This window comes from Saccopteryx bilineata, chromosome 2 (genome assembly GCF_036850765.1).
Source record: "Saccopteryx bilineata isolate mSacBil1 chromosome 2, mSacBil1_pri_phased_curated, whole genome shotgun sequence".
NCBI lineage: Eukaryota > Metazoa > Chordata > Mammalia > Chiroptera > Emballonuridae > Saccopteryx > Saccopteryx bilineata.
The window spans coordinates 338,328,185-338,352,062 of NC_089491.1; the positions used below are offsets into that span (position 1 = coordinate 338,328,185).

General features: G+C 38.5%; 1 protein-coding gene across 5 annotated transcripts in view; it reads left to right on the top strand.

Moving 5' to 3' along the window:
* The window catches only part of CALD1 (caldesmon 1), a 223,395-nt gene that overhangs the window by 73,691 nt on the left and 125,826 nt on the right, over window positions 1-23,878 (top strand). The window contains exon 1 of one of the 5 annotated variants that reach the window (XM_066262331.1): window positions 20,373-20,413. The exons of the other annotated variants lie outside the window; for them this stretch is intronic. The gene's annotated coding sequence lies outside the window, so the exon portion shown is untranslated. Of the gene's footprint in view, window positions 1-20,372; window positions 20,414-23,878 lie in introns of those variants that run through there. 5 annotated transcript variants of the gene reach the window in all.

Below are 23,878 nucleotides of genomic sequence, written 5' to 3' on the forward strand. Positions count from 1 at the left end.
ATGAGTAACCTGTGACAGATGGAACTCTCCCGTTGGCCAGACACTTATAGGGGAAAGTCTGAAGCTATTAATAAGACTGTTGAGACTAACTTCACAAAACAACTGACAACTTTGTGGCTTTTCACCAACTCTTGCTTAAAGCAGTGCCAATTCTTTGGGCAACCCTATATTATTTTGGGCACAGTACTGCTTGCTAAGTTGACGTTATACGTTGAAGGGAAATCAGAAATGTTCACTTTTAGAATTGTCTGTTGGTAAGGGGCCAGTAGCTGTCTCTTACTACGCCAATGTCTGGGCCCAAAATGAGGTTTGCCAGATATATGGGAAAATGTTATATCTCTTTGCATTCTACTGACAATTTATTTGGTGAATGATAAAGGGTAAATGGGATAAAGAGAGACTTTCTAGAATTTCTAGAATCATGTGTCTGAACAAGACATAAATTTGATCAGTTCAGTTGCCCAACAGGGTATAAACAAGGCATTCAGTAGACTGACCAAAGTTTTATTCTTCAGTTGAATGTCATAATATACTGATTTTTATAAGAAACTTGACAAAATTTAATGTTACAAAATTTTTAAAGAAACAGACTCACTTGCCTAGCCATACTCTTTGGATGTTGTAGGTATTTGATAATTGTTATATGAATGAATGCTAACACTCACTCTAAGTAATTTATGTCATTGATATTTCCAAAGTATTTCAAATTTCTAAACTATCTCCTCTTACCATCTCCTTTTCAAATTCCTTCCCCAAATCCTGAAACTTGTTCTACTTCATTCAAAGAGAATTAGGTATATTTTATTGCCTTTTGAATACCCAATTTTTTATTGTGTGATATAGTTAGTGTGTCTGTCTCTGACTAGATTGTTTGTTCTTTGAAGGCCAACACTATGCTTTAATTTACCTTTGTACTTTATACATGGAGGGTCTGTATTCAAGTCAATAATTGTTTTTTTATTTTATTTATTCATTTTAGAGAGGAGAGAGAGGGAGGAGAGAGAGAGAGAGAGAGAGAGAAAGAGAGAGAGAGAGAGAGAGAGAGAGAAGAGAGAGACAGGGAGGAGGAGCTGGAAGCATCAACTCCCATATGTGCCTTGACCAGGCAAGCCCAGGGTTTCGAACCGGCGACCTCAGCATTTCCAGGTCGACGTTTTATCCACTGCGCCACCACAGGTCAGGCCTCAAGTCAATAATTGTTGAGTTGACTGGATATGAAATTGATGGGTAGGTTTACCAACCAAGGAACTTTACCTATGTAATAAGCCTTTGGTAAGGATCAAATGTGATCCTGAAGGTGAAAAAAGTTTTGGTACTGTAAAGTTCTAAACTGGTGTTAGTGATTCTTATCATACCCATTCCTTGGTTGGAAAGTTTAACTTCAGAGCCCTTAAGCAAAAGTGCTAGAAAGTCTCCATACATCCCATTTACCCATTATCATTCACCAAACAAACTTTTCTCTGGAATAGTGCCTCCTCTGTGGATCATGCTGCCCACTGCTCACCCCAACTGCCCCTCATCTCTCTTCCTTAGAATGCCAGAGTTGCTGAAGATTAGGGAAGATTTATTTTTACCATTCCCCTCCTACATATACATAGATATCATATCAAAAGTAAAATTTGTATAATTTTTATCCAAAAGGTGTTTTTGAGAACATAATTAGACAAGGAGTTGAAGCCTTAAGCACTCAACAGAACAAACATAGTGTCTTAGATATTTGCATGTTTCACTGATTCACTTTGATCGTAACCACAGGACAGCAAGCATCTGCATGAAAACTAAAAAATTCAGCCTCTTAACATGACTGATTACAAATAGCCAAACATTAGATACCATGTCATCCACATCTGGTTGATAGACTGTGAATTCCTTTTTTTTTTTTTTTAATCCAGATGGCTTCGGCCATAGCTAAAGCAGTCTATATGGTACTTGGCGTTGTAGAATTCAGCTTTTGTGCTGTTCTTATCCCCCTTCCTGCCATTGCCTGGATCTCATTAGAAACCATTAGTGATGTAATACTAAACCTATGGAATCTTAAACATGCTTTTAAAATCCTGTGGAATAAAGATGTCTCCTACCAAACCAAAAATGCAGTGGGAATAGACAAAGTTACATTTCTTTAAGAAAAAAAAAATGACTCATGTCATAGTTCCCAAACTGTTTTGACTGAAGCTTCTCAAAATAAACCTTCAGCAATATGCAGCCTTAGAAGTCTGACTTTGAAAAAAGAAATTATTTCTGAGAGTTACAATTCAATCCTTTCTGGGTGTTCATGTATTTTTGTAGATAACCTACTTTTATTTCAACCATTGAATGACAAAATATTAAATAGCCACCAGACTAAGAAAGAAGAGTGTGTTTGAAGTGGTCTTAACTCCTACATAAACCAAATATAAAGAACATGCCATATAATTTTTTAAATTACCACAAAAATAGAATTTCCAGAACATTACCAGAAGGGGGATTTGGTCCATTAAGAATAACAAGACAGTTTGGATGTCCTGAAAGTGGAAGATTAGGCATGCAGTTAAGCTTAGTAATGATATTTTTGATTCATAGGGTATTTCCTAGGCTAGGCAGCATTTTTAATTTTTCACAGCCTTGAACCTTAATCTTTGAAGGGTAATTCAAGTTTCAGAGCTTACATACTGAAATTTGTTTGCAGTGGCAGTTTGCCATTGACTTGCCTCCGGGTTCTTTTGTAGTCTTTCAGCTGGGGGACTCTGAGGTGGCCATTTGTTAAGTACAGGTCTACATATGGCCACCGAAACAACTGGTTTTCAGTCAAATCTCATTTAGAAATCCAAACAACCAGTTTTAGTTCAGTTGATCAGATTGATTTAAGACATCAATTGCTTCTGGTCAAACAACAGCGAGTGAAATAACTGGGTAACTGGACTTTCTCTTTCTTTCTTTCTTTCTTTCTTTCTTTCTTTCTTTCTTTCTTTCTTTCTTTCTTTCTTCTTTCTTCCTTTGACAGTTTTCTTTTGCAGTGGTAGAAAGATGATAAAGATCTGCATTCTGGTTCCAACTCTTCCACCTCTTCCTAATGCCTACAAGTTTCTTAACTACTCAAGCCTCCTTTTTCTTTTTCATCTATAAATGGAGAGAAAAAACCCCACTCACCTCATGAGTTTGTTGGAAAGATTAAATGAGAGATATGTGGCATTTGATACACACTTGGTATACACTAAATGTACATTTCTTCCCATTCTTGCTCAATAACACACATGGAGTCTTCTACTTTTCCATTTTCCATTGTGATGGGAACTTAAAAACAACAACAATGAAAAATGAAGGGAATATCTAACACAGAATCCATTAGGCTATTAAAAGTACTTTAATCTAAGATGTATCTTACTTGGTTAAATCTGAGTTCTAGAGCCCAATTCCTCTAATGATGGCAAGAAGTGACCATTTTTGGAATGAGTGTTATTCCCTGAGATTTTTAAACTCCCAGAACTTAATGTTGTTATCTTATAACCGTTTTTTCCTTTCCTTCAAAGGCCTTTTCAAAATTATCATCTAAAAATAGATAAATAAATAAATAAAAAGTAACCACTATCATCCAATAATATTTTTAAACTCTTCTTGAACCCATATGCATTTTTAGCCTGGTGCCAGCACTGAATGTATTGCAAATGTTTACAACCCAAAATGTCAAGAGGTTCTTCTAATATTTGACCTGAAACTATCATTTCTAAGCATTAAGAGTAAGATAAAGTGGGGAATGGAGGGTGGGGAAAGACAAGGCAACTAGCATTTGTAAGATGACAGTCAGTATAATAGAAAATGAACAGGCTGATAACACTCAAGAGGACTTGAACTTCAATCCCAGCTCTGTCTCATTCCAATGCATAGAATTAAGAGGATGTAATGTGCTCAGTTAAAGCAAGTTTGCTTTGCTTTTTTTTTTTTATGGCACCAGAAAGTTAATTTTGGATTTCCTATTTCAAAGCATTTATTTTAGTGAGTAAATAGGGTAGTTTAAGAACTTTAAATTGCTCTAAAACATGTAAGTATTAAAGAGGGAGAGAAATGAGTATATTTTTTCTCTGTGCAAGGATAATTTCATAGCCTAACTCTGAGATATGTAGAAGTTTTATAATACGTATATTCTTTCAAAATAATGTAAAGATTTTCTCCTTTAGTGAAGTCATGTGGAGTTAATTGTTTGCTTGTCCAATTTACAAAATTATAATCAATTGTGCAATTAATGTAAAGACCTCTAATTAGAAAATAACCCAAGGTATTTTTATAATTACAATAAAAAATGATCTTGTCCCTTCCTGTAGATTTAATCTTCTAAATGTTTTTATAATCATTAATAGCACAATCCTTAGGCCTAGGGTCAGAATTCAGTGTTGTACCTGGTAATGGCTCCCTCTATAAACTAATCAGAGGAGACTAGGGTACATTGGGGGAAAATTAAATGCACATTTCTAGATTCTTCATTGACTATGTTTTCCTCCAAAGTTTTACTGCCACCATCTTAAATCAGGTTTCAAGAATCTAAGAACTTATTTCCATATTATGTAAATTTAGTATTCATTTAAGCAAAATTGTCATCTATCCTGAGTTTATGCCCTCAGTAACTCTAAGAAGAAACAAATTTTTTTTCTTACACTTGGGCCAGATCGAATCTTTAGGCAGCACTCCCTTCCTCACAGACTAGGGTACATTTCAGGAGCCAATGGGTATATTTTTCCATTTCGATGGCCAGATATGGGATTGAAAAAAAGAATCGCACAGAATTGTACAGAACGGGTTGAGATTAAGAAGTGGCTAGAAGCAGAACGTGGACTTTGCTGATGTTAAGAGAGCATTGTCTTCAGGTCAGGTACCATTCTACTGCACGTGACCCAATATAATTCCTACAACAATGGTGCAAGGTAGACTGTTTCCACTTACATAGTGAATTTAAACAATTTGCAAGTCACCAAATAAGTGGCAAATCCGGAATTAAAGAAAAATCTCTCTGACTTCAAAACATCTGCCCATGAGTCCAAACAACAGAAGAAATTGCAGCATCTATTACCAGCTGACAATTGGGTGGAGAAAGTGTACAAACAACAGGAATAGCAGGGAAGCAAGAAAGCCCTCGTGACTGAAACCCCAGTAGAATCCTCCGAAATGATGACTATTAATTGTATTTGTGACAAGAGAAAGGGTGACACTTAAAATAATAGTGATATTTCAAATATATCAGAGTGCTGGGGATCAGTAGAAATGGGAATGCCAGTCAGAGGTGCTTTTTAAAGAAAATAATGGTAAATCCATGATGGTCCCAAGATGGGAGGTAGAGATGATGAATTTCTTTTCAGCTCTCTGTTGAAAGCTATTTAATTTTACACAAACTCAGAGGAGCTTGGCATCTGAGCTGGGTATCCCCAGTTTTTTTAACCCAAGAAGGGCAACGTGTTCAATAGCCTGTCCCCAAGAGCCTTTTTGGGCAACTTTTATTATTCCTCTTGCTTGTGAGTGGTCAAAGGGGGCAGATGTCTGGTTTTCGTTACTGAGCAGGGAAGTACAGGTTCAGCTTCGTTGATGTGAATGGATAAGCACTTATATCTGAATTGAAGTTTGTGTCTAAACAAAGGGCTCTGTGGCCCTTTTCTTACTAAAAAGTTGTTAAGTTTGGCAATCCTCACTCTGTCCCAGTTAAACATGTTCTTAGCCATATTAGGTTATGGGGATATAAGCCAATTTCCTGGCTGGTTTATGAGTAGGACCTCTGTACTGAGGCAATTTTCTTGAGAGCTTTTTCTCCTTAATTTCAAAGGAATAGAGACAACTGTGGCTTAGAGTATATATTTTGATATATACTCCCCAAAGTATTAGGAATAGCTGTGGAGACTGAAATCAGTTTTTTTAAGCTGGAAGACTTGGAAAAACATGGGTATTTGTTTGTTTCTTATTGGAAAGCTATATCAATTTATTAAAAACCCAACCAAATTTTATCACAGATGGAAGGGAGGAGTCAGTACAAAAGTACATCCGCTCTCTTCGGTTTCCCAGTCTTGCTCTTGTTGCTTAGTCTCTAGGGATAGGGAGTCAGTATTCTGAGTTCTGGGTCCACTACATTCTGGGCAATTGCAGACACAGAACTTAATTTCATTGTCAAATGGAGATAATATACTGTCTACCCCCCCAGAGTTCTTATGAGACTCAAACGAGATAACGCACGATTCAGCAATTACCATGCATATTTGTAAACTTTCCATATTTCCTCTTTCAAAAGACAACTTTTGGAGAAAGGTTGTAGCAGCAGAGTAAACATTTAGGTTATGTAACCGGTTGCTTTGGTATATTTGTCTGTCCTTCATTTGTAACTTCCCCTATTCTGCCCTGACAGCTAATAAATATCCACATACTCATTCATTTATTTAGTTTATTGATCACTTGGCAAATGCCAGACTCTTAATGGGAATTCTCTCTGCAAACAGATAATAAACCCATAGAGCTTCCCTGACTGGCTTATCATCATATACTATTTGGAAATATTTTGGCTGGTTGCTGGCCCCTTAATTCATTCCATACCTATTTGTTGAGTGACTGCTCTATTTTAGGTAACTGCGAAGTTCTAAGGAGTCAGTGGTAAAAACAAACAAACAAAAATCAGACACAGCCTTATGGAGTTTTCAATCTGGTAGGAAAGACACAAACATTAAATAAATAAGTGCTCAAACATAAATGTCCTTACAAGTTGTAATTGCATATGAAGATGAATGGCAGAGTTATAAACAAGAATAGCATGAAGGTAAATATGTTAAAAATCTGGGTCTCTAACACAACAATTTTTAATTTACTAGACCTTGGCAATGAATGGATAGGATGCTTGAAGCCTTTACTGTATGTCTCATGCTATAACACAAAAACCAGGGCAGACATTATTCCAACTTTGACTTTGTGGGTTTACGGGAAGCTAAGAGTCATCAGAGTGGGAAATGTGCTAGTATAACTCAGTAGGAGTCGGGATGGAGTCATCCTAGTCTTGGAGAACAGCATGTCCCAAGGCTCAGTAGCCTACAAGATTTGGATCTATGCAAGAAATCGAAAGAACACTAGTGTGACCAGATCACAAAAGATAGTGGTAAAGCAGAAGTTGGAGAGGTAGGCAGATCATAAACAGAGGACAGATCACACACAGAAGTGTTGGTCATGGTAAAGAATTGAATCTATGTACTGTGAAGCTATTGGAGTTCTTTAAGCAGGACAGTGATGTGATCAGAGTAATCTTTTCAAAACTGTTGTTACTTGGAGAAGACCAGAAGGTGTGAACAGAGAGACCAGGAACAATGCTCCTGGAATGGTCCAGATGGGATATGATGGATTGAATTAGGAGGGTAGCAACAGTGATGAAGAAGGAGAACCACTGGATTGAGTAATTTATTGCGTGGGGGTGGTAAGGAAGGGGCGTCTGGAGTGATTCCCAGGTCCAGGTGGATGCTGGTGCCATTTGCTAAGAAGGAAAAAACTATGGGAATGTGGACTATGTTTAATTATATTGTTTTTGCTTAAAGAAAAAGGAGCAGTGCTTGAATGTTTTGTGAGTTGTAGAGAGGAAACAAAAGTACAAAATATAATCCTCATCTTCAGAGTACTTACACCCCAACCTCTCAACTCACCATTGACACTTCTTAGGAGACCGTCTCAAACCGCCAGCAGCTCTGCTGTGGTGCTATGGGCTCCCTCACTGCTTGGACTTCTCCCTTTTCTACATATAATGTGTTTGACTTTCATAGTTTAATTTACTCTACCTTTGAACCCTCTTATTTCTCAAGGCTCAAATTGGTCAATCTTTAAAGAGATGGTTTTTATAGACGGTTTTTTTGGAGGGTTCTTCAATAATCTTGGTGTTGAACTGGATGCTACTTAGAGGTCTTGACCATTTTGCTTACTGTTATTTGCTGTACTGTAACTCAACCACAAATACTTTAGTGGTGTTTCAATTACTGTTTCAACTTATCCGGTTGGTTTTTTGGAAACAAGAGGAATTCACAGAAGGAGAATGTGATTAATTTGATCCTCCCAAGAGACACCAAGCTCTCTACAAACATTACTTAGCAATTTAAAACAAAGCAGTTAAGTTTTAGGGACAAAAATTTATGTACAAGACTGTCCATCACAGCATCACTTATAATAGCCCAAACTTCGAATACTCTATATGTCCAATAATAGAGGAGTGATTTTATAAATCATGATATTATTCACCATGTTGAAACAATGACGTAGGAAAAATATGTATAAGTGAAAAATTTGAATATATGACATTGAGTTTGCTTGTGAAATGAAATCATATGTATTGCTAAAAATAAAACTAGAATGAAATATAATGAAACATTAAAGTTATCTCAGGGTGGGAGGCATTAAAAGAGACTAAAAATTGATTTTTTTCTTTTCACATGTATTTCTGTATTTTCTATAATGAAATGTATCTTTGTATACTCTTTATAATAAGAGGTGTATCTATGGAGCATTCAGAGCTAGGTCTGACTTTGCAGATTTGATGATTTGGGACCCTTCCCAATAGAGTGAAAGAGAAAGAAAAGTGGTCTCGAAACCATCACTTCTTCACTCAGTCAATCAATTATTGTCGTGAATAGCTCTGGGACTAGAAAGCAGTATAAAAATGTGATTGCTCACTCAAGGAGCTTATTGTCAAGTGCCTGCACTCTGGAATTGGACTCCTTTGGGTTCAAACAACCTAAAAACATAACAAGGACAGTTTTGATTTTCATCTCTGAGTTTTTCCTTTTGAGTCACATCAGGAAATGAAAGGGCTCAGAGAGAGAGAGAAAGAGAAAGAGAAACACTCCCCGAACAATCTAAGTATCTGTGCAGCCTCGATAGCATTTAATTCTGGTGAAATGTAATGTTTTCTTCTCTTTCTCTTCTGGTATATTTCATATAATGTATTTGTAGTCAAGGTTCTGGGATGGCATTTGTACGCAAGCTTAGGTGTTTCGATTTATTCCCAGTCATTTGTCATAGTCATGTTTTAATGTTACAAACGTATACAGTTGTCATCTCTGGAAAGTTTATTTTAGAACTTTTCCTTATGATGCTGAAAAAGTAGGTTTTACAGCTATGTGTAGCAGCTCTGCTTAGCCTATAATTGTACCTTCACAACGCCAGAATTGTCATCTCAAAAAGAGACAAAGGGCTGCCCAATAATTATTTGGAGACAATTGCCCAAAAGGCTTTATTAAACTAATTTATCCTGTTCATTTAATTCCATCAACTCAGCTGAACATGGTGAGGCTTCTGTTGGTATTTTTGTTGGCATATGAATTGAGGTATTGCAGTGTTTAAAACATGCTGCTCTTATTTATTATGGCATGTTCAAGTTAACATATTGTATTAATGTGGACATGGGTTTCATTGATCTGCATCTTCTCTCCATCCTCCATTTGGTAAATAACATGCTTTTTTTTTTTTTTAAGGACAGCAGCCTGTATTTAAGTTTGTGGCTACAACAGATTGAAGACTAGATATTGTGTGCATTACCATTGACCATCTAATATAATTGCTGGTTAAAATGTCAGTACTAGGCTCCACCATGATTCTGATTATCCACCTTGTGTCACTTTTAGCCTAGTTCTGGAAAGAAGAACATTAGATAATGAATCAAAATTTAAAAATAAGCCCTGGCTGGATAGCTCAGTTTGTTAGAGCTTTGTCCTAAAGCATAGAAGTAGCCAGTTTGATTCCCAGACAGGGCACATACAGGAATAGATTGATGTTCTTGTCTCTCTCTTTCTCTTTCTCTCTCTCTAAAAATCAATAAAATAAGCATTAAAAATTTTTTAAAAAGATTTAGAAATAAAAAAGTTTGAACATGGAGACCTCATTTATTTATTCACTTAGCCCATATGTATTGAGAAACTAGTGTGCTTGTAACTATGTGACACACTGGGGACATAGAAGTGAATAAAATGTTAAAAGGGTTCATCACATGTTACGTGTTCTAACCATAATGAAAAAAAAACCCTCAAGTTAAAAACAAAAGAAGTAAATAAGCCATAAGTAGTTTAATATAGTATTTACTTTCCTCCCTAGGGAGTTTGCTGTGTGAGGGCAGAGACCTTGTCTCTCGTCATCTCTGCTGTGTCCTTAGCAACTTCCATTTAATAAGCGAAGACAGAATTTCAGACTGGGCCTGATATTTTGTCTTAGGAGATAGGAATCGTAGAAAAGCAAATCTCAAAGTTTTTTTTTTCTGTGTGACATATGTGAGGAATGATATTCATAGGAAAGACCCATTCTCAGGAACACACATAGGTAGGCCTTTTTCTGCCACTCAAGAAATGTTCCTAGAATACAGTTGTGTGAGAGTTAAATTTATAGGTATAATCTTAATCCTTCCCAATGCTTTTAAAAAGTAAAACATATGGAATCTCAAATTTCCGATGACACGTATCACTAGTAATAACGCTGTGATTGACGCTGTGGAAAGCCACAGTGTGGGCTACCTTTCCTTGCCTGATCAATTTTAATGTTCAAGTGCTTAGAGATGAAGACAGTCACTTGAAGGATTTATTACCTGTTTGACTCTCTCTTCTGTTATTACTGCAAAGAAAGTCTAAATTCCAAGGGCCACAAAGAATCAAATCTGAAGACTGTTATTTAAAAAAAAAAACACATGTAGGTCCTGGCCGGTTGGCTCAGTGGTAGAGCGTCGGCCTGGTGTGCAGAAGTCCCGGGTTCGAATCCCGGCCAGGGCACACAGGAGAAGCGCCCATCTGCTTCTCCACCCCTCCCCCTCTCCTTCCTCTCTGTCTCTCTCTTCCCCTCCCGCAGCGAGGCTCCATTGGAGCAAAGATGGCCAGGGCGCTGGGGATGGCTCCTTGGCCTCTGCCCCAGGCGCTAGAGTGGCTCTGGTCGCAGCAGAGCGACACCACGGAGGGGCAGAGCATCGCCCCCTCGTGGGCAGAGCGTCGCCCCCTGGTGGGCGTGCCGGGTGGATCCCGGTCGGGCGCATGCGGGAGTCTGTCTGACTGTCTCTCCCCATTTCCAGCTTCAGAAAAAATACAAAACAAACAAACAAACAAACAAAAAAATGTAGCTCACGATAGCAGTTGGGAATCAAGCAGTGGATTGATCTGATTTCCAAAAACAAATGTAGTGGTTGATCTGTCTTAAAAACCAGCTCATGCTAAATGAACTTGGTTGTTAAGTTACCAGACAGAGACACAATGGTGTTCAGCAAAGACAACAGATCGGAGAACCGAGATCCACCCACCACTGAGAGGCCTTGGGTAAACCTTTAACCTCGCTAGGCTCTCTAGGTCCCATCTGTGAAATGTTACCAATGGTATTTGTATTACTGACCTCCAGGGTTTCCATGAAAACCACTTGAAAAAAGGGATGTGAAAGCTCCATTTACTGTAAAAGTGCTGTGTATTTGTATTCTTAACTCCTTCATGATACCATGAGTCGCTTGGAAATCAGTCCACAAGTAGCCGGTCTCATTGACGATGGAAGCATAATTGCCCTGTGACCAACCCATTTTGTCTCCACCAAGCATTCCAGGCATGTCAGTGAGGGACCAGCATCTGTGGGAAAAAGTCAAAAGGAGACTGATCAGAGGAACTCCACTGGCGCTTCCCAGGGCCCTGTGCACAAAACGGTCCCCCGTGCATTGTTATTCTGCTGTGTTTGCTGATGTCCACAGTTTCTAAGACAATAACAGACCGATAACTAGGCGATGTTAACCAGACAGGGTGAGTGTGATGATGAACCAGTTTTCTAGAGCAAAGAGCTCTGTATCTCGTCCATGGGACAGCAGCCTTCACTGGCTACTCTTTCCATTGAAAGTGTAAACAGAGAATGCAGAGGTGGACTTTCTTTTAAATGATTAGGAATGACATCAGCCAATGAATTTTTTTCAGGGCTACGCACATGGATGGTTTTGCCTTTCGTTACACGGAGAGGACAAGGTGGTTGTAGGTTCTGACCTGAGCCCTGAACCCTGAACCCTGAAACCTGTCACTGCCACTGCCCAGATTCCCTAAATCAGAGTTTTGTGCTTCACAGTCACCAAGTTCAAGGCTCTGGATTAAGTCTTGGCTCACAGCTCTGTGGTGGAGGAGGGGTGAGCAGCACTGGCTGATTAGAAGGTCGAGAAGAGGAACAGGATCATTACATTCTAGGTGTTATTTTGCTTTGTTTTGTGTCTTTTGCTCATCTTAAGCAACTGACCATAAAAGAAATATAATATATGGCTCTATCCTTATTAGTTAAATTTCAATTGGTAGTCAAAACTACACTAGAAAAAGTTTTAAGAATACTTTAAACAAACAAGTACATAGTATATAACAAGAATATGAAAATGAATTCACTAAATCAATAAAGCATGCTTAAATTTTCCACGAGTTGACTAAACTGAAAAAAAAAATAATTCAGTTGCTTTAATTGACCTGTAATCTCAACTGGAAAGTACTAAATGAGGATTTAGCTCCTTTGTGAATATGTAAAATTTTGAAGTCTTAAACTTCATTGTTGAGATTGTCAATAAGTTGAAAGTATACTGGAATGAAAGGAGTTCAGTTTAGTTAAACTAACAATTATTAAACTTATATTCCTAAAGTTGTGCTGTATAGCGGATATCTCCAACTAATTCTTCTTGCATGAAAAGGAGGTAGGAATCAAAGCCCTCTTATACTGCCAATGGGAATATAAAATGGTGTGGCCACTTTGGACAAATGTCTCATAGTCCCTCAAACACTTAAGCATAAAATTACCACATGACCCTGCAATTCCACTCCCAGGTATGTTCCCAAGAGAAATGAAAACACATGTCTATACAAAAACTTGTACACATATGTTTATAGCAGCATTATGCATAAAAGATGGAAACAGCCCAAATGTCCATCAACAGATGACTGGATAAACAAAATGTGAAGTATCCATACAGTGTAATATTATTTGACCATAAAAAAGAATGAAGTACTGATACATTTTACCACATGGATGAATCTTGAAAACATTGTACTAAGTGAAATGATTCATTTATAAACAACCATATAGTCTATGATTCTATTCATATGAAATGTCCAGAACAGGGAACTTTATAGAGGCAGAATATAGAATAGTGGTTGCTTAGGGTTGGGAGATATAGGGGGAAATGGGGGGAAGGTGATGGCTTAAAGGTTTCTTCTTCTTTCTTTTCTTCTTGTTCTTTGGATGATTAAAATGTTCTAAAATTGACTTGGTGATGGTTTGCACAACTCTGAATATATAAAAACTATTGAATCTTATACTTTAAGTGGATGAATTGTATGGTATGTGGACTATATCTTTATAACACTAGTATTTAAAAATAAAATAAAATAATACCTGATAAATAAGATATACTTAAGAAAAAACAAAGAAGCCATACATAGACATAGGCAGAAGAGCACCAGGGACACTGTATCCATTGGAAAATGTTATACACATAAAGATTAAATGCCCCATTTCTTACCACTCATTGGAACCTGAGTATTTAACATGCTTTACAAATAACACAACAGATATCAGTGCTTGTTGATCATGGTAATGATGATAGTGAGGGTGGTGGCAATGATGACAACAAAAAAAATTGCCATGATCTCTCTACAGTCTTTGGACTTCTTAACATCTTCATTAGGTCTTTGTTGACTTGTGATAGCTCAACCAAATTCCAACTTCAGATACACGTGGGTCTGTAGGAAAGATTACATTTTCTCAGGAGCCAACATCTTATACATTTGTAGCCACAGGAAGCTTGTCAAACACTGATGTCAGCTACTTTCCCATGAGAAGTCCAGGAATTTCATAGAGCCATAAATGACTTTCTCTTTCCTATTTGCTTCAGACAAGCAGAGCACTTTTCATAAAGCTTAAAAATAACCATCTGACTTTTACCCTGCTGTGGATACATTCTTTTTTTTAATTTTTATTTATTGATTTTAGAGAGAGAGGAAGGGAGGGAGGGAGGGGGGGAGAGAGAGAGAGAGAGAGAGAGAGAGAGAGAGAAAGAGAGAAAGATCAATTTGTTCCACTTATTTATGCATTCACTGGTTGATTCTTGTATGTCTCCTGACCAGGGATTGTCAGGGCGACTCTCTAACCCAGTGGTAGTCAACCGGGTCCCTACCACCCACTAGTGGGCGTTCCAGCTTTCATGGTGGGCGGTAGCGGAGCAACCAAAGTATAAATAAAAAGATAGATTTAACTATAGTAAGTTGTTTTATAAAGATTTATTCTGCCAAACTTAGCAAAAATCCAACATAAAGTACTTGGTAAGTAATTATTATTATATGCTTTAACTTGCTATTACTCTGCTTTATAAATATTATAAAGTAAAGTTACTTCTCTACTTTATAAATCACCATTACTGTGGAACTGGTGGGCAGTTAGAAAATTTTACTACTAACAGAGATAGATACAAAAGTGGGCGGTAGGTATCAAAAGGTTGACTACCCCTCCTCTAACCAACTGAGCTACCTGACCAGGACTGGATACATTCTTATTGCTTCTCCAATCAGAAGTTATCTTGCAAATAAAAGAAAGAAAGAAGAAAGAAAGAAAGAAAGAAAGAAAGAAAGAAAGAAAGAAAGAAAGAAAGAAAGAAAGAAAGAAAGAAAGAAAGAAATTATCTTGCCTATAAAAATTCACTCTTGTTCCTCTGTTAACAATCAAAATCTTGACCATTGAAAATAGCATCATGGATCATTCTTAATTCAAAAAATGTCTGAGAAAATATAGGAAAGGCTCCAGCAAAATAGGCACTGTTTTAAGACATTAAAGCCCCCTTTCTTTGTATTATCATGTGATTTTGTTCCATTCCAATAAGGAAATTTTTTCTTCTTCATAGTTGTACAGAATGACTCTTCTAAGGATATACATCTAAGCTATATCCTCTGCGTTCCATGAAATTTCAAGGGAAATTCAGCAAAATTTCTTTGGCTACCTTGGCTAGTCCTGGCCACTTAATGGTATAGAAACAAGCTACAGGTTGATTCATTCTGCTTTCCCGATTCAGAATATGAGGAAGGAGGCTTACAATATCCCAGGTTCAATAATAGGTACTCTGTGTTATCTCATTCTCTCATTCACCCACTCACCTAACGTACTTTTATGGAGCATATGTTATATGCCATGGAATATGCTAAAAAATTGGCATAGAGTTATCAATAAGACCACGTCCTTGTCATCAAGAAGCCCATTCTTATACAATGTGACAGTACAGAGTGGCATTGCCGCCATAAAGACATTAACGAAATAGTATGGGGGCACAGAGGAGGAAAAACCTTTCAAGGCAGTTATTACGATCCTTGTTTTAAAATAAGCAACTGATCTCCAACAAAGAACGTCCCTAAGGTCCTCCCTCTATCATGAACCCACAATCTGTTTTCTTTCACAATTCTTTGTGGCTTTTAAGGGGAAGGACCTATGTCCAATCCAGCCAAATAGTATAAAACTTCGTCAGCAATCCAGTGAGTCTGTATGTTTCAGAATTACAAGAGAATTCTTACTTTTGTTGATTAAGTGACATTCTTGAGTTATAAGAAAAATTCCCATAGTGTTTAGCCTGCTTGACAGGTAAATTCTTAACACTATATCTTATTAATATACCTCATTCCTTTTATCTCCTAATTTATACAAATACCTGTATATACCCATATGCATAATTCCATAGTAATGTGGAAAGTGTATCCCACGAAAATCAAGAGGTTCTCCCAACAGACATTAAAAACTCACCCTAAAATATAAGCCTACCACGGACAAATGTTACTCAGGATACACAAGTCAAAAACGTAAATGGAAATACACAATTTAAACAAGCACAGAGGAAACTTGTACAAGGGTTTGATGCACATAGGAGCCACTGGAGATGTTTTGGAAGGTGAGTGGTAGAAAGCGAGAAGGGGAAAGTGTGATTAATAAGCGATGGGCTGAACACACTGTGAAGTTTCCCAACATCTTAAGATAAGTAGTCCTGTATATCTGAATTGCTTTAGTATGGGCCACTTGCAAAAACATTCAATATTTCCATTCTCAGATATAGTAAGCCAAAATATATATATGGAAAGTTCACTAAGTCATTGGTAAATAATCCAGTGTTGACTTTTAATTTTGAAATAACTGGCCAAATTGATCCCAGCCTTCCTGACTACAATTTTGCCCTGCAGAGTACATTGATTTGTATTACCTTATTGTTTTCTCTCATTGTTTGTCTTTCTTTTATTATTATTATTTTATTTTCCTACTGGTATAATATATGACCAGGGATATTGAACTTTTATGATTTTATGTATTTTGAGCTCATAAATTCCCTTCATTTGTCATATTTCTAGCCTGGGGCTTTATCTTTTTCTATTCACATGTTAGAAAAATAATGCTTTTTATGGATGTATAAGGTACAGAAATGTGTACAAATCATAATGCTCCAGCATGAGTGTTCACAAAATGAACACAGTGGGGTAGTTAGCACCTGGAACAAGAAACAGAACTTTATTAGCGCCCCAGAAGCCCCACCCCCTTTTAGAGTCCTGCCTCCTCCCTCCTCACCACTGCCCCAGGATAACCAATTCCGATTTCTAAAACCAAGTATTAGTTCTGCCTGGTTTTTGAACTTCATACAAATGGAATCCTATTGTGTGTGTGTGTGTGTGTGTGTGTGTGTGTGTGTGTGTGTGTGTGTGTGTGATAGAGACTTCTGTTATTTAACACTGTTTCTGAGATTTGTTGGTTGAGCAATACGAATAGAAGTTAAATAGAAGTCAAGATTTGGTTTTCCTTTTTCCATATGGATATTCAGTTGAAGTGCTGTAAACTACCCTATCATCTGATAGTTTAATAGAATTGGGAAGTTCACTTTAGTTAAATTAGGGCTGATGTGGCTGGCCCTGGCCGGTTGGCTCAGCGGTAGAGCGTCAGCCTGGCGTATGGAAGTCCTGGGTTCGATTCCCGGTCAGGGCACACAGGAGAAGCGCCCATCTGCCTCTCCACCCTTCCCCTTCTCCTTTCTCTCTATCTCTCTCTTCCCCTCCCACAGCCAAGGCTCCACTGGAGCAATTGGCCCAGGAGCTGAGGATGGCTCCATGGCCTCTTCTTCAGGTGCTAGAATGGCTCCAGTTTCAACAGAGCAATGCCCCAGATGGGCAGAGCATCGCCCCTTAGTGAACTTTTTGGGTGGATCCTGGTCAGGCACATGCAGGAGTCTGTCTCTCTGCCTCCCCGCTTCTCACTTCAGCAAAATAAAAAATAAATTAAAAAAAATAGGACTGAAGTGATTTGAAACTCATCTACCATTTTTCCCCCTTAATTTCTTTATTTCCACATATACGTATCCATGATCAATACATTATATTGCTTGTTTCACATTTCAGGACACTATTGTGATGTCCATCCCATTTTGTTTCTTTTTCCTTTTTCTTCTTACTAAAGCAGAATGTTTTAAGATGCCATTCTGCTTTAATAGATGAGATTGAATTTAAAACACAATATTTGGTGAACTAGTTCAGTTTGATCTACATATATTTTACCATGCATTTATCATACAAGATTTCTTCCAATTCATTGCTACAGTGAGTATCCTTGAATGTGTCATTTTATGTATTCTTGCAGGGTTATTTTTGTAATGTATTCCTAAAAATAGAAGTGGATTATAGACTATAATTCACATATTTAATTTTACTAAGCATTTCTAAATTACCCTACAAAACATCAACTTTTTGGATGAAACCCTGACCCTTCAGTTTGCTCTTTTTCATGGATGAACTCTCCAAGGGTCCTATCTGAGATTATATCCCAAGCTACATTCTTCTTTTCTTGTTTCTATTTTTTAAATAAAAGTATAATTTACACAGTAAAGCTTACCCTTTTTAGCTTATACAGTTGTATAAGTACCACCACAATTAGATAAAAAACAGCTCCACCAACTTCAAAATGGTTCTTCCTCCTCGAACTTTAAGTTCTTCCTCCTCAGCTGCCAGAGAGGTTGAAATCTCTGCTGTGTGTTTCATAAGCTCTCTGTTTGGTTTCTTATTCTCTTACATCCCCTTATCCTTTCTATCTTAAGGATTCAGCAGATGCCTGCAAGGATAAATCACTGAATGTAAGGCCACTTTTCTAGGCCCTTTTTCTCTCCAGATGTTGGCCCCTTAAGGCTTGGTTACTGCAGAGCTCTCCAATGCCTTCAGAGTTTGGTTTTTTGGAATTTTATCCACATTTTCTCATTGTTCTCCATGAGAGCATTGGATTGCCACAAGCCATCTTAGGCAAACACCTGGGTTGGTCTATCCTCATTAAACAGACTCATTAAGACCTTCTTTCAAAATGTTTTTTCTTGATATAGATCTCAAAGGGTAAAAGAATGTCATTGTTGGCAGCTAGGACTACTCCGAGTTCTCAGTCTGGAAAGAGCTTTGGAGTCAAACAACTGGACTCCAGTTCCAACTCTGCTACTTATTAATGATGTGACAGAGAATCTGAATCTGTTTCCCTTCTTTCAAATGGGGATAAGAGAAACAACTGGTTTTATAGTTTTCTTTTGACGATTAAATGAGATAACAGATCGAGTACCTTGCACGTAGTAGGCATTCAGTGACTCATACAATATTATTATGTAATATGTCATCATTTCTCTTGAAACTATAAAGTGCACTCATTTCTTAGAAATGATGGAGAAGGTGTGGGGGTAGGTGGTCCCTGCAAACCAATACCCTTTACTGAGCAGTCTGTTCTATGCTGAAAAGGGTGAACTTGATTGAACTTGTTTTATTCATAACCGTAACAAAACAATAATTTTTTTTCCTTAAAAGATCATAGAATTATACACAAACCATCTGAGTTGGAGGGATCTTAAAAATTTATTCCAAATGCTTCATGTTACAGATGAAAGAATGGAGGGGCCAAGAGTAGTTAAATGACTTGGTCAAGGTCAATTCACTCGTTAGTATTTATTTAAGTGGCCCAAATTCCCTAAGATCCCATATTTCTTCCCTTCCAAAACACTCCTTGCTCCCATATACCACTATAAATGTAAAACAGAGACCATTCTCAAGGGACAATTATTAATGTTTTATTGTTACTGGCTCATTCTAAAACCCATAGATCTATTTTTAAATATTGTATTTTAATTTCTATCCACACAAATGATGTGACTTCCTGCCAACTAAGATTGAAATAACTACTTACCATTCCTTTCCCATTCCAAGGATCTGTCCTGTAGCTTTTCTTTCCTCTGTTATTAAGAAGTAGTCTGCCTCAGCCTCCAATGCATAAGGCAGAAAGGAGCTCACATAAACCCAGAGGAGGCGGTTCTCTTTAGTTTACCAAGTGGGAGGGGGCACCAGGAGACCTCTGTCATTCTCAGCACTGGAGCACAGATGGCCTGTGTATCCCTGGCACTCTCCTCTATGGGGTAGGGACCGATGGCCAACACCACTAACCCCATCATGTTTTCCAGCAAAGGTGGCACTTGGAGGATCATTTTTGGGTCATTTCCTTTGTTTAGAAGATCTTTTAGCAGTGTGTATTCTATTGAAGGACAAATGAACCTGAATCCCAGATGGACCAAATAACTTGGAAGAGTTTCATGATCACAGAGCACACAGCCATCTTATAAAAGCTTCTACCTCACACCAGGATTCTCAGGGGCTCCTCATGGAACACTCCTTTTCCAGCTCTTCCCATGGGTCACGCCTTCCTAGAAACATATCTTCAGCCTAGATGTCTCCTCTTTAAAGAGACCATCCCTCACCATCCAACTTCCAGTGCCCCTCTATCACAACACGCTGTGTTATTTACTCACCATAGGAAACGTGTGTCATCTGTATGTACCCCATCAGAGTGTAAGCTCCATGAGGCAGAATCTTTGGTCATACAGTGTGTCCCATTCGGGCTTAGTGTACTCACTCAGTGAATAAGGGAATGTGGTCATGGATCCTTACAATCAGGCTGGGTCAGCCCCTGAGCTTGAATGCTGGCTTCACCACTTACCAGATGGGTGAATTAAGCAAATGACTTAGATACAATGAACTTCTCAGTGTTGATCCTAAAATAAGAATGAGTATCTCACTAGATTGTTGTAGTGGTCAAATAAGATAGATGTATGCAATGTGATTAGAAGAGGCGCTAAAAACCCTTGATGCGCAGTAGTTATTATTTCCATAATTAAAATAGAACATATTATTTATTATAAAAAAGTCATGGGTTATATAGATACATATTAAAATTGAAATCAATGGGTCCTAATTCAACCCATAAGGTAATTTTTTTTTAATTTATTGATTTGAGAGAGAAACATTGATTTGTTGTTTCACTTATTTATGCATTCATTGGTTAATTCTTGCCCGTGCCCTGACCCAGGGATGGAACCTGCAACCTTGGCATATTGGGATGATGATCTAACCGACTGAACTACCTGGCCAGGACCAAGGTAAATTTTTTACTTAATTAAAACTGGTTTCAGCCCTGGCTAGTTGGCTCAGTCTGTTAGAGCATCATCCCAAAATGACAAGGTTGTTGGTTTGATCCCTGGTCAGGAAGCAACCAATAAATTTACAACTAAGTGGAACAAAAAAAATGAATGCTTCTCTCTCTCTTTCTCCCTTTCTCCCTCCTTTTCTTTCTCTGTCTCTTTAAAATCAATCAATAATAAAATAAAACAAATTTAAAAACAACTGGGTTCTTCTCATTGGCCATTCAAAGTTATTCATTTTTATAAAGGAGTCAATCTTCGTGATAACTCCCTGCTATAATAAATTAGAACATCCTGAGGGTTTTTAAAAAAAATCACTGCTCTTGGATAACTAGGAATCTCTTTGGGAGGAGGAAATTCCTTCTTTCCTCTTATTACACCTTGATTCTCCCATAGTGAATGAATGCTTTCATATAAAACCCAGATTTCCCCACACGCTGCTGGTTCAATCAAAGGAACCATGAAACAGTACCTGGCTGTTCGCCGTTGGCTGGGAAGGAGGCTGTGGAAGGAGACCTCACGTGTTTACCTAACGCAGCCCAGCCTAAGCTCTCCCTAACCCTCTCTCTTCATCTAGTTCTTTCCCTTCCTTACCATGTCCACTCTAGCCTTGCCCTCAGAGAATTCCAGCAACTGCCCCAGAGCAGTTCGGGTCAGCCAGAATCTGTGTAGGACAGCAAATTCAAAGCTATGGCTTGAGGCATCAGTGAGGAATGGTCCTCCCTGGCATCTATTTGAAGTTGCAGGATAACTGACAGTTACAGAAAGTTCTGAGAACAAGGCGTGAGAGTTTTAGCAACTTTCTGGCCCTTTGATCCCACATATGAAAATAGAAAGGAAAGCATATCTGAAGACAAGCTCCTCTCTTAGTCATTTGTCTTTAACTTTTGCCATTTCTCTTAGAAGCTTTCCTTGCTTTGCCTCACGGACAAGGCAGTTCATGAGCACACATGTAGATGCTACAGACCAAAAATACTTCTTCTCCACTGATAGCATTTTCTTCTTGTTGTTTTTTTCTATTCATCCCCAAGTTTTAAAATAAAAACACTTAGGGACTAGGAAGCAGGGACAGAGAAATTAAGTAAAGAGAAATTGACCCTGCCAGATGGTTTGGGAAAGGTACTATGAATTTTTTTCTTTATGAATTTGAATGTCTATCAGTATATCGCTTTACAATCCAAGCACGTAACTCCTTGCGGTCTAGTCTCCTAGGCCTATGCTGAAGTCTGAATGTCAAGAATGGGAGGATTTTGGGGGCGGGTGATATAATGTGTGTAAGCATTTGAATGTAGGGAATTTTTTTAAGGTGAAAATTCCTGGGCCCCTCTGAAGGGTATCCTATGTTTTGGGGTTTTTTTTAAAATAAACATGCCCAGAAGATTCTGATAGGCAGCCAGTCTGAGAATCCCCCTCTTCAGGTGACAGTACATCATAAATGCCATGAGGCCAAGGACAATGGCTATTTGCTCATTATTGTATGCCCATCCTATCCCTGGCACACAGAGGGCACTCAATCCATATTTTTTTGTAATTTTACGCACAGGAACACATTTTGTAATTTGCTCTCATCTAAATTCCATCATCTAGTACTCCGAAAATCACTTAGCAAGTGGTTCTTAATTGGGGGCGAGGAGAAGCAGAGACTGCTTTGGGAAATCAATGAAAGATAAAGCACGCAAAATTTGGCCTATGGTTTTGGGGAATTCACAATCTTCCTGAAACCCATTCATAGTTTCTGTTTGTTCATTCACTCTTTTTTTAAAAAAAAATTTTTATTCATTTTTAGAGAGGAGAGAGAGAGACAGAGAGGAGAGAGAGAGAAGGGGGGAGGAGCTGGAAGCAACAACTCCCATATGTGACCAGGCAAGCCCAGGGTTTTGAACCGGTGACCTCAGCATTTCCAGGTCGACACTTTATCCACTGCACCACCACAGGTCTCATTCACTCTTTATTCATTGTGTAATGTCCTACTGGACGCTGGCAGGGGGCTGGGACAGGCTTAGATGCACTTTTCAGCTAGGGGATGGCTCGCAGGCAGGTCCTCTTGTCCACTACCCTCAGATTTATAGAAAAGACCTTCAAAATTTGGACCACAGTAGAAGAAAAGGAATTTACATGGGACTTGGCTCTGTATCCCAGAAGTGCAATTACATGTTTTATCACTCCAGATTTTTGGCTCCTTTTAAGGAGGGCCCATATCCCCTGTGAGCTGAGCAAGGTACTTTAGATGTGTAACAATACAGTAATTGACACATGTATTTGGAACGAGTAAGAAGAGGTGGTAGATATTCAGGGAAGGGAGCTAAGGTAGTCTGAGTGGCTGCTCAGAATAAGGAAATTTTTGCTAATTTAGGAGCCCCGACTCCTAGTTTGCAAACCAGCCTTCCTCAAATACCACAAACCATAGGGAACACACTAAGCAGGTTTTTGTTATGGTTTGATTTGTTTGTTTTCTACCTGTGATGCCTGGAATGAGAATCTAGGACGCCAGGACCGATTTTTAGCAGTGCTGTTTGTTTTAAGGCAGTGCCTTGACCTCGGTGAGCTTCGATTTTCTCCCAGTGCAAAATGACAGAAGGTGGGCCTGCCCTGGTGGTGGCGCAGTGGATAGAGCATTCACGGGGGATGCTGAAGACCCAGGTCCAAACCCTGAGGTCGCCAGCTTGAGCACAGGCTCACCAGCTTGAGCACGGGGTCACCAGCTTTGAGTGTGTGATCATAGACATGACCCCATGGTCTCTGGCTTGAGTCCAAAGGTTGCTGGTTTGAAATCTAAGGTCACTGCCTTAAGCAAGGGGTCACTGGCTCAGCTGGAGCCCCTGGTCAAGGCACATGTGGAAAGCTATCGACTAAGAATTGCTGCAACTAAGAGCAGGTTCTTCTCATCTCTCTCCCTTCCTGTCTGTCTTTGTCTCTCTGAATAACTAACTAACTAACTAAATAAATAAATAAATAAGACAGAGGGTAGGGATGGGGAAAAGCAAGGTACATCCTTAAGGTCCAGCTGAGACTCCTGTTATTCTGCTAAATGAAAGGCAAACATGAAAAGGCCGGAGTTGTCATTCCTATACACGCATCCTCATTAGCATCCCTTGTTGTATCACGTTGGGGCAGGTTTAGGGTGTGATGGCGTTTTACTGTCACAGGTATTATTTCTGTGGTCTAATGCTTAATATTTATTGCTGTGTTTCAAGTGTAAGAGAGTTGACTCTAGGATATCTACGAGCACATTTCTATAATTATTTGCAATCCTCCGGCACCTCCTCACCTACCAATGGGTCAAGCTCCTAACCATCAACAAAGACCTGGGACAAAGCAAAGGGTCTTTGAGTCTAAAGTTTAGAAGCCTCGAGGGTTGAGCATGGAGAAGGGGTGGCCTAGACTGTGTTCTAAGGCCTTTATTTTCATTATTGGCGTGAGCAG